This window comes from Sus scrofa, chromosome 7 (assembly GCF_000003025.6).
Source record: "Sus scrofa isolate TJ Tabasco breed Duroc chromosome 7, Sscrofa11.1, whole genome shotgun sequence".
NCBI classification, from domain to species: domain Eukaryota; kingdom Metazoa; phylum Chordata; class Mammalia; order Artiodactyla; family Suidae; genus Sus; species Sus scrofa.
The window spans coordinates 85,753,050-85,765,155 of record NC_010449.5 but is presented as its reverse complement, the minus strand read 5'-3'; the positions used below and the strand labels follow the sequence as shown (position 1 = coordinate 85,765,155).

At 46.5% G+C, this 12,106-nt stretch overlaps 1 long non-coding RNA gene across 2 annotated transcripts in view; it reads right to left on the bottom strand.

The window, feature by feature from the left end:
* LOC106504492 overlaps nt 3,408-12,106 on the bottom strand; it is a 30,854-nt gene continuing 22,155 nt past the window's right edge. For both annotated transcript variants that reach the window (XR_002345974.1, XR_002345975.1), the window contains exons 2-3: nt 8,314-8,423; nt 3,408-3,976 (exon numbers count right to left, since the gene is read on the bottom strand). This is a non-coding gene — a long non-coding RNA (uncharacterized LOC106504492). The remainder of the gene's footprint in view (nt 3,977-8,313; nt 8,424-12,106) is intronic.

Sequence of the window (12,106 nt, the reverse complement as noted above, 5' to 3'; positions counted from 1 at the left end):
CAAAAAACTGGTTGAGCTGAGTCCCTGCTATTCAAGTTGTGGTCCAAGGACCAGCAGCTAAAGAATCGCCTGGGAGCTTGTTGAAATGCAGAAGCTCAGCATTGCCCGGAAGTGCAGAACCAGGCTCTGCATTAGAAATGAGACCCTCTCCCACTTGTGCCCCCGCTCCCCTCACCCTGGTAAAAACCATTCTAATTCAGAGTATAGAACTCTCCAGAGTAGCCCTGCAGGTGGGGACACTCACAGGCTGTGTGCCCAGCCAGGCCAAGCTCCCTATGCCAGCTGGCCATAGCATTATGGATGGAAAAGGAAAAAAAGTCTCCTCCGTGGGTCCGAGGTTCGCATAGCCCCTGTAGGGCAATGGAGAGCCCTTGGTCCGTCTCCTTGGGGCTGCAGCTGCTGAGCGGGCTGCACCGAAGGCCCACAGAGCACCCCTTAACCTGCTGCTGTAGGGTTCATCCCACCCCTTGGGCCTGTGTCCTCGCCACCTGGGCCCAGCTGGAGGGCCAGCTGCTTTCTCTAGCAGGGATTATGCCCGGATATTCCCACAGAGGCTCCACGGATTCTTTGCTAAGCTTCTCTGGGAACAAAGGACTTGTAGAAGGTCCATGGTCCTTTTTGGAAGGAGGGATAAAAGTGAGTGCCACATCTGTCCCAAGAAACGTGGGAAAGCTCTTTTGCCAGGGGAGCTGGGGGAGATAGGCTGTTACAGGCTGCCTTGCCTATGCCACAGCTGGTGTGCTTTCCATGACCGTGGGGTCAGGAGCTGCTGATGTTCCCTGAAGTCTGCTCTGCCTGGGGCTCTGTCCTTCACATCCTCACCAGGGCACCATGGCCACCCGAAGAGGCATAGGTGCTGGTATTGTCAACGCCAGGACAGTTTGGGGCACCTAGGTTAGAATACCGAAATGACTGTCACATGGCCCAAGATTCACAGCCCAGGCCTCAGGCCCCAGGCTCCTGCTTCTACTCAGAGACACTCTCTGATGATCTAGAGCAGTGTAAGGAGAACAGGGTAGCTCCCTGGATACTGACATTTGATATTGACAATATTGATATTGATTTGATGGGAAGGATCAAATCATTTTTTTTTTGGTGCCTATTTAAAAAATTTTTATTATAGTTGATTTACAATGTTCTGTCAATTTCTGCTGTACAGCAAAGTAACCCAGTTTTATATATATATATATATATATACATACACATATATATATACATTCTTTTTTTCACATTATCCTCCATGAGGTTCCATCACAAGAGATCAGATAAAGTTCTTGGGATCTCATTGCTTATTCACTCCAAATGCAATAGTTTGCATCTACTAACCCCAAACTCCCAAACCCTCCCACTCCTTCCCCCTCCCTCTTGGCAACCACAAGTCTGTTGTCCATGTCCATGAGTTTGTTTCCTTTCTGTAGATAGGTTCACTTGTGCCATGTATTAGACAAATTATTTTATTAATGATTTCTGTGATCCATTTCTAAGCTTCCAGGGGAAGCTGCTGCTGGTCCAGGGAACTGCAGGTCAGGGCAGAGCTATGAAAAGTCACTGACCTCTTTGGGCTTTTGTTTCCTTGCCTGTTAAATGGGGGTGACAGTCGCATCTGCAGGAAGTATCATGTCACAGACCTCATAAATTAGCACTGGTGCTTTCTTGTCCTAAGGCTGGAGTTCTCAGCCCTGGCTGCACATTGGGGCAATCTGATCTGGGGAATTCTGATCTCAGTGGGGTTCCCCCCCCTCCTGAGACATTCTGATGTAACTGTTCAAGGTATGTTCTGGGCATAGGGATGGTTGATGTTCCACAGGGATTTCTATGTGTGAGTGAGAACCAGGGTCCTGAGGCAGCTCTGGTGGAAGAAATGGTAAAAATTTTGACCATTTTTGGAGCATCTGAGATACTTTACATGAATTTTCTTCTAAGCATGGTCCACAGACCTGTACTGCCTGAGAACTCTTTTGTTATTTGTTGGCATGAGAAATACAGACATCAGGAGCATTCAGGACCTTCTATGGCAGCTCTACTCTGCCAGACTGAAAATTCTGAGGACTTAGACCAGACTTAAAATCGGAAATCTTAAGTGACCCTTAAGCATATTCCTGTTTGAAAAGTGCTGTTTGAAGGAATCTTTCTAGGAATTAGTTCAAACATTGAGGTCCATTATACAGAATCACATTTAAAGATTTCTAGGAACGAAAGAACTTGCAAGTGTCTTACCTTAGTGTAAGGCTGGCAAACTCCTATTTATCCTTCAAAACCTTGTTCACTATTTCCCTCTTGGTTATACCTTTCTTGAACTTCAGATAAGTACTTTCTCCTCTTTACTACTTCATCAAATGCATTTATCTCATCATCTCACAAACATCTGCTTTTAGATCAGTCTCATCCGTTGGGCTGTGAATTCTCAAAGAATAACTGTCCTGGCTGGGAACAGGATGCTGATGGCAATAGCGAAGATGATAATGATGATATCAGCTCCCCTTCTGGGCCCTGATAACAGGGCTTGAGAACAGGGGTGCCTTGTGGCCATTCTGGAACTCCCAGCACCCAGTTCTCTGCCCAGTATAATTAGGTCCTCAGAAAAATTTGTTGAGCTGAAATGATAGGTAGAAAAAACACGTCTCCCTCTTCCTTGCTTTGCTCATGGCCATGTAGAGAAGTATAGAGAACATGTTAATATGCTCTGTTGTTGTTGTTGTTTTTTCCAGAAGCTCATTGTCCCTACTTAGCTAAATACTTGTTCGCTTGCTGAGGGGGACATTCCTTTCCTGCAAGTGCTGGCTTCAAAGTATTTCCAGGGGAGCAACAACGCCCCTCACCTGCTTTGGCAGTTCAGGGACTTCTCATCACCCAGGTCTCATGTGGAAATTTGCATGTGCCCTCTCTGCCAACCTTGCCATTGCAGAGACTCACTTGGTACTCTGGGCGGCTCACCCCAGCAGGAAGGCTATTTTGGGGTGAAATCAATTCTAATGTAGGAAAAAAAAAAGCTTGTGGCAAGTGTACAAAATGGTTGGTGTTTCCTTCAACTCTCATGAATATGCTTTTACTTCATTTTTCTCTCTTGCTATGTTTTTTGTCCTCACTGGGAATTCTATCATACAGCACACCCAGCATTGACTTGAATCCCTGCCATATCTGCCTGTTTTGATACCACCTCATCCCTTGGGACTTTGGGACCAAAGAAGACCCTCTAAGAGTTGAAGCTGAGAAGGAGAAGCACTCTAGAATAACTGTCTCCTTGTTTTTTTTTGCTTTTTAGGGCCGCACCCGAGGCATATGGAGGTTCCCAGGCTAGGGGTCAAATCTGAGCTGCAGCTGCTGGCCTATGCCACAGCCACTGCAACGTGTGATCTGAGTCCCATCTGCGACCTACACCACAGCTCACAGCAACACCGGATCCTTAACCCACTGAGCGAGGCCAGGGATCGAACCTGCATCCTCATAGACCCTTGTCAGTTTCAGTAACCACTAAGCCACAAAGAGAACTCCGTCCTTGTCATTTTTATGTACATGATTCATTTTTCATTCATTCTTAGAAATTTTCCTTCAACAATTATTACTTAATTGTTTGAATATTTATTAAACATATATTATGCCTACCTGAGGGGTCAGTTAGAAGGGATTCCACACAGAGTGGGATGCTGCAGTGGAAGCTTCAAACACGATTACAAGTTCACCAGGTAGAGGACTGGAAGGAAACGTTCCTAGCAGAGAGAACAGCTATGCAAAAACTCAGAGGCATGAAACTGCGTGGTTGTTGTATCGGATTTTGGTTTAGCTGTCTAAAAGAGAAAACTAAAGTGGTTTAAATTAAATGAAGTCTCACATTTCTTTTATGAAGAAGTTTCAAAGCAGGCAATTCAGGGCTGGCATGGAGGTGACTTCTCACTCGGCTTGGCCCATCCTTGGCCCATGACTTCTATCCTCAAGGTCACAAGATGGCTTCAGGAGCTCCAGCCAGGGTGCCCACATTCTAAGCAGCGATGTGGAAGAGAGGAAAGAGGCAAATGTTATTCCTTCCATCTCAATCAGCCTCCTTGAAAGAGACTTAGTCTTTGCCTGAATTCCAGGGAAGCAGGAAAATGTAGTCTTTTAGCTGAGCACACAGCAGCCCTGAATAAATCCCAACTCTGTTATTAAGGCAGAAGGGGAGAATGGATACTAGGTAGACAGCCGTGGTATGCTTGGAGGAATGTCAAGTTCTGGGTTCTTGGTACTGCCAGAGCCTAAGATGCCAGAGGGCATGTGGGAGGAGGAACATGGTGCTGACTTGCTAGGCAGCAGCAGGTGAGGATAAAGCAAGGCACTGAAGTGGGAAGAGAAAGTTCAGAAAAGTGGTAGCACTTGCACTGAGCTTTACATGGGATCCTGCCCAGCGGCGCCCATGGCGCTGGGGTCTCCTGGTGGCCTCCCTCTCTCATCCCTTCTCTCTCAGCCCCCTTTCCTCCTTACTTCTCCTCATCCCTGCCCCTCTCTCCACTTTGCTTTCTCTTCTTCTCATCCTGCCCTCTCTTGCAGGGTCTGCAGGATTGGGGTAGGTCAGAAGGAGGACCGGTGAAGCCTTTCTAGTGAGAGGTGGGGAGGAGATGGTAGGAGAGGGAGTTTCCAGGGATGGAGAAAGACCAGCAGCCAGGGAAACTAGCAATCTCATTGGTTCTGGGTAGTGAAGGAACATAATTAATGCAGATTTAAGAAAAGTGAGTCTGTTGGGAATGGTGCTTTCTCCAAATTGCATTTTAATGATAGTCTCTTGGCTCAGAGAGAAGAAACTCATATAAAATCTGCTGTTGCATCTTCAGTGAGTGATACTGTGGAGCCCCTCCTCTCTAGTCTCTCATTGCCCCTGTATGAAATCCCAGAGGAGTCATTTCTTTTTATTTTATTTCTTTTTCTTTTTTTTTTTTGAAGTTTTAGTGAAGTATAGTTGGTTTTAAAATGTTGTGATAATTTCTGCTGTACAACAAAGTGATTCAGTTATACATATACATATATCCATTCTTTCTCAGATATGTTTCCCATATAAGTTATCACAGAATATTGGGAGTCGTGTTCCCTGTGCTATACAGCATGTCCCCATTGGCCACTGAGGAGTCATTTCTTAATGTAGAACTGGGGAAAAATGAATTCCCCTGAGGAGTTCCTAACTTTCTTCTTCTCCATTAATGAAATTTACACAACACATCTGACTTCCTTTATTTCATGGCTTTTAGGAAACGTTGAAGCAAATGGCTGGAAGGAGTGTATTTCTTTTTTCTTTGGTTCTCATTTTCTATTTCTATTGGTATTTTATTCTATTTAGTTTTGGCCGTACCTGTGGCATGTGAAAGTTCCTGGGCCAGGGATCAAACCTGTGCCACAGCAGTGACAATGCTGGATCCTTAACCCGTTGAGCCATCAGGGAACTCCAACTGGTATTTTAATTGCTTTAGTGGATGTGTCTCTATCTGTGAAACATGGCAGGAAAAGAGTTACATTCATTAGGCTAGAGGAGACACATGTGTGGTGTCATTGAGCTGGTGGCGGCTAAGGAGTCTTGGCTGGATGACGACCCAGCAATGGTTGCGGTCCAGGTAGAAGGCAGCAGGATTGTGGTGGGAGGGAAGTTTGAGCGAATCTAGGAGAAGTTGCCAAGAGCCCACAGCATGACACCCAACCACGTCAGTTTCACAGGGGGATGGAGGCAGGTGACTGTGCATATCCAGACATGTGTGTCCATCAGCTGGGGAGGGAGTTTGCTAGATGAGTTTCATTCTAGATTTATTCCCGTTCTTGGTGTTAAACATCTAGAGCTGTCCTGAAGAGGCACCATGTTAGGAACTCAAGTATCCAGAGGCTGCTCTATCCTTGTGGCAAGAGAAGCTACAACTAAAAAGGCTTTTTTTTTTTTTTTTTTTTTTTTTTGCCTTTTAGGGCTGCACTGGTGGCATATGGAAGTTTCCAGGCTAGGGGTCTAATTATGAGCTACAGCTGCTGGCCTATACCACCGCCACAGCAATGCCAGCTCCGAGCTGCATCTGTGACCTACACCACAGCTCACGGCAACACTGGATCCTTAACCTGCTGAGCGAGGCCAGGGATTGAACTCACAACCTCATGGTTCCTAGTTGGATTCGTTTCTGCTGCGCCACAATAGGAACTCCTAAAAAGGCTTTTACAAAGCATGTTCTACGCACTCACCCCATGGATTCTCCTTTAAAAAGCGTTCCCCCGTGAGCCAACTTTAGGGAACGCTGTATAGTCTGTTGCCTTCATGGGCATTCGCAGTGATCTCAGTGATTGCAGTCGAGGGACCCATGCAGGCTTGCAGTGAGGAGACCTGTTTATGAATCCCCTTCCCAAATCTATGTGATCAGCAAGTACTTTGTTTCCTACCTAGTGCTGACTAGCATTCCAGGCAAGACCACTTCAGGGCAATGCGGAACTAAGGTGGTTTCCAAGTCTTCCCAAATAAGCCCAGACCTTGAGAGGCCCCACGTGGGGTGGCAAGTCTGTGGCTTTCCTCACTCCTGACTAAACTAGGGGGCCTCTGGGGTTCTCAGCCGTGGGAGAGAGGGGCAGAGATCCACATGTGTGGAGGCCACATGGAACTGGTGCAGCTCTCAGGGGTGAGTCAGGAGCACCCACATTTGGGACCTGACCACCAGACATGAGTCATGGCCATATGGAAACCGTATTCACCTCCACCTTCCTTTGGTCCCTAATCCTTTGTAATGCCCTGGTTTCATGATGTAACTCCAGGGGAATTAAGCTTGGACAGCGAAATGAGGTAATTTATGTAGTTCAGCTTCAATTAAAGGCTTCCGCTAGCCTGACATCTGACCGTGTCAGTTTCACGGGGGGATGGCAGCTGGGCGTGTCCAGCTATGTGTGTCTGCCAAGGGCAGAGGGTGTTTGCTAGACGGGCTCCATTCTGGGTTTTATTCCAGTCCTTGGTGTTGAGCACCTAAGAGATCTTCCTGGAGACATGCTTTTTCAACATTTCCTGGCTCAGCTATTGACTCGGCACGAGTTGGGAGACTTTAAGACACCCTGAGCAAGCTTCAGGTTTTCTGACGTCTTTGAATCTCACAACTAGTCCTTTCTGCCTCTCCTGATGCTCTTCAAAAAGAAATTTCCTTTCATTGATTCAAATCTAATAAAAAAAAGAAATCTGTCTTGATGGACAGTGCCTGGTCGCTGTGTCACCTCGGTGGGGACATATTAACTTATTAAAAAGGTTTGGTGGGGGCAACGCTTCAACTCAAAAGTGACATAAATAGCAGGGGTTTGGCCTGTATCATGCCCTTCCACTTCTGGGGCCACCAGGTACAAACATTTTCTTGTTTCTCTTCTTCTTAGAGCTACAGTGTAAGAAGCTTCTGGAATAGTATCCTTGACCTGGGACATACCTGAGCCAGGCTTCGCTGCTTTCTCTGCCCAGCTGCTTCCCCTCCCTCGCCCCTTTGCTCCCTCCTTCTTTTACCCATCTTGCATCCTGACCCCCTGTCCAGTTGGAGAACCTGACAGCTCAGGCAGGGCAGGGCCAGAGCCACAGGGCTGAGGCCTGAGCTGGGGGAGGGTGCCAAGGGCTCTGCTTGTCCTCTGCTGCTTTGGAGGAGGGGGAGTGACAAAAGCAGCAACGACTTTTAGCTTCCAGTCAAAGTGTGGGGCCCCTGGGAGCAGGCTTGCTGTCCCTCCTGGCTGCCTGAGAACCAGGATGTGCCTGGTGCCTGGTGGGGCATTCAGACTGTTTTCTCCTTGATGGGGCTGCTGCACATTCCTGCCCTTCAGTGTTAGGCCTTGGGGCCCTTTTATTCCTTCTTCCACAGCTCATGTGGTCCGTGTCTGAGCTCTTTGGTGAGATATGGGAATAGTTAATGAGAATTGCTAACCTGTTTGGGGCCAGGTTGGGCCAGGCCCCTGGGGCGGGGTATCTCATTTGCATCACCTAGTCTTATCCTCACCTGGACCACCTGATCAGGAGCCATTATCATCTCCAGATTAAAGAGAGAGTATGGAGTTCCTGTTGTTGCTCAGCTGGTTAAGGACCCAACAGTCTCCATGAGGATTTGGATTTGATCCCTGGCCTTGCTCCATGGGTTAAGGATCTGGTGTTGGCACAAGCTGCAGCGTAGTTCACAGATGAGGCTCGGACCCGGCATTTCTGCAGCTGTGGCGCAGGCTGGCAGCTGCAGCTCTGATTCGCCCCAGCCTGGGAACTTTCATATGCTACACACACACACACACACAAAGAAATACAATACAATACAGTACAGTACAATACAATAAATACAATAAAATAGTTGAAACTTCAAGAGGATAGAATAATACCTTACTCAAGGTCTCCCAGCTAAGAAGTGGTGGAACGAGGACTCACTCAGAGAACCACATGTGGAACATCTGCTCTGGTCCAGCCATGGCACGAGCTTCGGGATGGAGACCTGAAGAGGACCAGGCACAGGGCTTCAGTGGGAGAAGATGACAAGCAGATCGAGGATGATGTAAAGCAGGATGAGGCTTTGGTTCAGGGCTAGGGTGGTGGGTCGGGGTGGATGGGTGGGTGGGGCATCTGGCTTAAGGATGGCTTTTAGAGGGGTGGCACCTGGCCTACGTCTGGAGGATGAGCAGGAGTGGGGATGGCAAAGGCGACCAGAGGGAACCACATATGCAAAGAAGGAAAAAAGGCAGAAAGTGACACAGCACATTCAAGGAAAGCACAGAGCCTGATGCAGAGAAAATGCTGAATGATCCCTGTGCTCGGAAAGAATGATGTCCAGTCAGGCCTCTTGGCGGAGCTCCATGAAGGCGGGGGATCCTTGAAGGGCATAAAGCAGAGAAAGGCACGTGCAGATGTGGAGTTTGGGAAGATCATTGGGTGGGGGTGACGAGGATGGGAGGGGTGGGAGGGGTGGAAAGGCGGAACAACCCAATTTTCTTTCCATTCTGTTCAAGAGTCCTCTTCACTAAAGTTTTACAGGTAAAAGGAATTTGCTCTGAAGAAGCCAGAGAGAAAAATCTAGGACACCAAAAGTAATTTTCCAATTTGGGAATGAAAATGTCAATAGACCAAAAAAAAAAAAAAAGTTAAGAAGAGGAAGAAATAATATCTCACCCTTTGGGAATCCTCATTGTGATGCAGCAGAAATGAATACAGGTAGTATCCATAAGGACGTGGGTTCTATCCCTGGCCTCACTCAGTAGATTGGGGATCCAGCATTGCTGTAAGCTGTGGTATAGGTCTCAGATCCAGCATGGATCCTGTGTTGCTGTGGCTATGGTGTAGGCCGACAGCTACAGCTCCTATCTGACCCCTAGCCTGGGACCTCCATATGCCACAGGTGCAGTCCTAAAAAGCAAACAAAACAAAACAAAACCTCCCAAACCCCCACCTAACCCTTTAGCAGAGAGGGGTGATAATTTTGGGGGTATCCACTGAGCTCATAAAAAACCCTGAGACAACCTCTGTGTAAATGGAGCTTCCCAAACAGCTGAAAGATTTCTGATACTTCACTTCAAAGGTTCGGAGCCAGGAGTTTATCAAATTAGAAGAGTTTGCAGAAGAAGATCTTGGCCAAAGTGGCTTGGAGTAGAGAGACTAAGGGCCACCAAGACTCTCCAGGTGGCTGGCCCTGACCCTTGCACTGCTGTGGTTTATTAAGGCCCTGCTCTGGTAATGGGCACCTGCACTGGAAGTAAGCATGGGCTTTGGAGTCAGATCAGCTTGAGTCCTTGTACTCCTCTTGCTAATCAGGTAGTGTGGAGAAGGCCATCAATTTCTCTGAGATTATTTCTCAATTATAACATGGGGATAAAATTAGTTCCTACCTCATAGGTAGTGGTGTGAGAAAGAAATCAAAGAGTGCTCAGAGAGCGTCTGGCCCACTGTATTAGTTAGGGTTCTTCAAAGAAAGAGAAGACATTAGATACATCTCTGTATATTTAAATCAGAGGAGATTTGTCATAGGGATTAGTTCTCTTGGCTCTGAAGGCCAATAAGTCCCATGAGCTGCCATCTGCAAGCTGGAGACCCAAGAAAGCCAGAGGTGGAAGGCCTGAGAACAAGGAGATTCAATATCCCAGGACAGGAGAAGATGAACAGCTCAGCTCAACAAGAAAGAGAGAGAGGGAGATCCCTCTTCCTCTACCCTAAAGGATGGGATGGGCCCACATTGGAGAGGATGGGCCTTCTTTATTCAGTTGACTAATTCAAATGCTAAGCTCTTCCTGAAACTACACCCAGAACTTACTGTACAGCACAGGGAACTATATCCAATCTCTTGGGATAGAACATGATGGAAGATAATATGAGAAAAAGAATGCATATATGTATGCCTGGATCACTTTGCTGTGCAACAGGAATTGGCACTAACATTGTAATCAACTATAATTTTTAAAACAAAACAAAACAAACAAAAAGAGAGAGAGAGAGAAACAAACTACACCCAGAAATAATATTTTACTAGCTATCTGGGTATCCCTCAGCCCAGTCAAGTTGACACATAAACAACTAAAGTCTACCCCTTGTCCACCTGTCAGCTATAGCATCTTTTAAACCATCCATAATCTCCAAATAAAGGCAATAACAAGGTCATGCTTCCATCTAACATGATACAACTATCCTTGTGCAACTGAAAATGTCATCCCTTGGAGTTCCTGTTGTGGCTCAGAGGAAATGAATCTGACTAATAACCATGAGGTTGTGGGTTTGATCCCTGGCTTCACTCAGTGGGTTAAGGATCCAGCGTTGCCATGAGCTGTGGTGTAGGTCGAAGACAAGGCTTGGATCCCGAGTTGCTGTGGCCATAGCATAGGCCAGCAGTCACAGCTCTGATTTGATCCCTAGCCTGGAACTTCCATGCGCTGTGAGTGTGGCCCTAAAAAGCAAAAAAAAAGAAAGAAAAGAAAATGTAATCCCTTCCCCTAAAGAGGAGGTAAAATCCTTGAGTGATGTTTATTCTCCTGATATTCTGTAACTTGAGTAGTATGATGTAAAATTGACAATACTTAAATCCTGATATAAAGTCAATGTATCATATGATACATGATAAGGGAATAAGAGAGGAAAGAAAACATGAATATTTGCTTAATATCTTAAGATATTCACATAGAGACAAAGATTTATTTATAACAAAATAAGGAAATATTCATGACAATTACAGTCTTGGCTGCCATAACAGGTCCTGTGGTTATAGCTAGTATTTATAACTATCTTATTCTACTACCCATTCTGTAGTTCCTTTGCCCTCAACCAGCACTTCAGTTGGTCATGATTCTCCACCTGGTAGGGTGACCCGAACCTTCATGCCTGAAGGGTCTGGGCCTGGATTGGGTTGTAGTTTTCCACCGACCTTAATCACAGGGCCTAGTGATTCTAAGAGGTGCCCAAAGGGAATCTCTTATATCCCATACTCTTCCTTACCTCCATGGTGGAGCAATGGTTCAATGTCCTCCTGGCAGTTGGGATCAATTGAGGGAGCCAGTATCATGACTACCTGCTTTGCCTGTTGATTCTGAGACATGAGGAGCCCAAAGTGGGTGGGCGGCCGTCTTAACTCCAGTTCAATGGAATCATTGTTGTGTCTCCTGGTGAAAACATTCCTTCTTTTGGAACTAAGACCTCTGGGCCAGCAGAACATAAAGTCGTGGGAACAGGAAGCAAAAATTTTGCAAAGGGGTCATTAGGGGTAACTCTGAGTAGTGCCACTCCCATTTCTACCCCAGCCTCTCAGATTGTTTCTCATCTGCAGAATGGAGATCAAATTAGTACCCACCTCATAGGCGGTGGTAGGAGAAAAATTAAACACGGCTCAGAAAGCCTCTGGCCCATCATAAGTGCCTAATGCATGTAAACTCTTAATACAGTCACGTGGGGGAAAGTGGGGCTCAGAGGACTGAGCACTTGGCTCCAGTTTTGGTTTAAATGATGGACCAGACTGGCACACAGGGAGGGGTTTAGGGCCCTGCGTTTGGAACCATTGTTGGATGGCAGTGGTGGGGACTCAGGCCTGGCGACTTAACTTCTCCCTGCCATCCTTGAATATCCCTCACTAATTTGATCATGTATTTACTTTGATAACTGACCTACTTACAAAAAGACAAAAAATGGAGGTGGCTAACAATTACA